A 2500-nucleotide genomic window follows, 5' to 3' on the forward strand; every position below is an offset into this window, starting at 1 on the left:
TGCATAAAAACGCACCAGGAGGGCACCAGGGTGCATAAAAACGCACCAGGAGGGCACCAGGGTGCGAAAAACGCACCAGAGGGCACCATGGTGCATAAAAACGCACCAAGAGGGCACCATGGTGCGAAAAACGCACCAAGAGGGCACCATGGTGCATAAAAACGCACCAAGAGGGCACCAGGGTGCGAAAAACGCACCAGGAGGGCACCATGGTGCATAAAAACGCACCAGGAGGGCACCATGGTGCATAAAAACGCACCAGGAGGGCACCATGGTGCATAAAAACGCACCAGGAGGGCACCATGGTGCATAAAAACGCACCAGAGGCACCAGGGTGCAAAAAACGCACCAGGAGGGCACCAGGGTGCGAAAAACGCACCAGGAGGGCACCATGGTGCATAAAAACGCACCAGGAGGCACCAGGTGCAAAAAACGCACCAGGAGGGCACCAGGGTGCAAAAAACGCACCAGGAGGGCACCATGGTGCATAAAAACGCACCAGGAGGGCACCAGGGTGCAAAAAACGCACCAGGAGGGCACCATGGTGCATAAAAACGCACCAGGAGGGCACCAGGGTGCATAAAAACGCACCAGGAGGGCACCAGGGTGCATAAAAACGCACCAGGAGGGCACCAGGGTGCAAAAAACGCACCAGGAGGGCACCATGGTGCATAAAAACGCACCAGGAGGGCACCAGGGTGCATAAAAACGCACCAGGAGGGCACCAGGGTGCATAAAAACGCACCAGGAGGGCACCAGGGTGCATAAAAACGCACCAGGAGGGCACCAGGGTGCAAAAAACGCACCAGAGGGCACCATGGTGCATAAAAACGCACCAAGAGGGCACCAGGTGCAAAAAACGCACCAGAGGGCACCATGGTGCATAAAAACGCACCAGAGGGCACCAGGGTGCGAAAAACGCACCAGGAGGGCACCATGGTGCATAAAAACGCACCAGAGGCACCATGGTGCATAAAAACGCACCAGGAGGGCACCATGGTGCATAAAAACGCACCAGGAGGGCACCATGGTGCATAAAAACGCACCAGAGGGCACCAGGGTGCATAAAAACGCACCAGGAGGGCACCAGGGTGCAAAAAACGCAAGAGGCACCATGGTGCATAAAAACGCACCAAGGAAGGGGCACCAAGGACCATGGTGCATAAAAAACGCACCAAGGAAGGGGCACCAAGTGGTGCATAAAAACGCACCAGGAGGGCACCATGGTGCATAAAAACGCACCAGAGGCACAGGGCAAAAAACGCACCAAGAAGGTGCATAAAAACGCACCAGGAGGGCACCAGGGTGCATAAAAACGCACCAAGGAGGGCACCAGGGTGCATAAAAACGCACCAGGAGGGCACCAGGGTGCATAAAAACGCACCAGGAGGGCACCAGGGTGCATAAAAACGCACCAAGAGGGCGACAGGTGCATAAAAACGCACCAAGGAGGGGCACCAAGGAAGGTGCATAAAAACGCACCAGGAGGGCACCAGGGTGCATAAAAACGCACCAGGTAGGCACCAGGGTGGGCATGAAGAGGCACCATGATGGGCACCAAGAGGCACCAAGGTGGGCATCAAGGTGCACCATGGTGGGCATCAAGAGGCACCAAGGTGGGCACCAAGAGGCACCAAGGTGCACCATGGTGGGTATCAAGAGGGACCAAGGTGGGCATCAAGAGGCACCAAGGTGTGCATGAAGGTGCACCATGGTGGGCACCAAGAGGCACCATGGTGGGCACCAAGAGGCACCAAGGTGGGTATCAAGAGGCACCAAGGTGGGCATCAAGAGGCACCAAGGTGGGCATCAAGAGGCACCAAGGTGTGCATCAAGGTGCACCATGGTGGGCACCAAGAGGCACCATGGTGGGCACCAAGAGGCACCATGGTGGGTAGCAAGAGGCACCAAGGTGGGCACCAAGAGGCACCAAGGTGGGTATCAAGAGGCACCAAGGTGGGCATCAAGAGGCACCAAGGTGGGTATCAAGAGGCACCAAGGTGGGCATCAAGAGGCACCAAGGTGTGCATCAAGGTGCACCATGGTGGGCATCAAGAGGCACCAAGGTGGGCACCAAGAGGCACCAAGAGGCACCAAGGTGTGCATCAAGGTGCACCATGGTGGGCATCAAGAGGCACCAAGGTGGGCACCAAGAGGCACCAAGAGGCACCAAGGTGGGTATCAAGAAGCACCAAGGTGGGTATCAAGAGGCACCAAGGTGGGCATCAAGGTGCACCATGGTGCGATGATTCGGAGAAAAATTCATTATAAATCATTCCCTTGGGGAAATGTAACGAAACTTTGCAGACACATTTGGTGTTATTTTGTGTGAATGCCTGCAAAAAATCAGGTCAAAATTCGATCTCTAGGTGCCTTTTTCTATTTTCCCCGGTTTTTCATAATCTGCCGATTCAAAAATTCATTAAAAATTCATCCCTTGGAGAAAAAATCTAAAACTTTGTGGACGTGAATATATTGTGTTTGTGAGCCTCCCTGCAAA

This window comes from Abrus precatorius, unplaced genomic scaffold (genome assembly GCF_003935025.1).
Source record: "Abrus precatorius isolate BTA unplaced genomic scaffold, Abrus_2018 Scaffold19, whole genome shotgun sequence".
Taxonomy (NCBI): Eukaryota; Viridiplantae; Streptophyta; class Magnoliopsida; order Fabales; family Fabaceae; genus Abrus; species Abrus precatorius.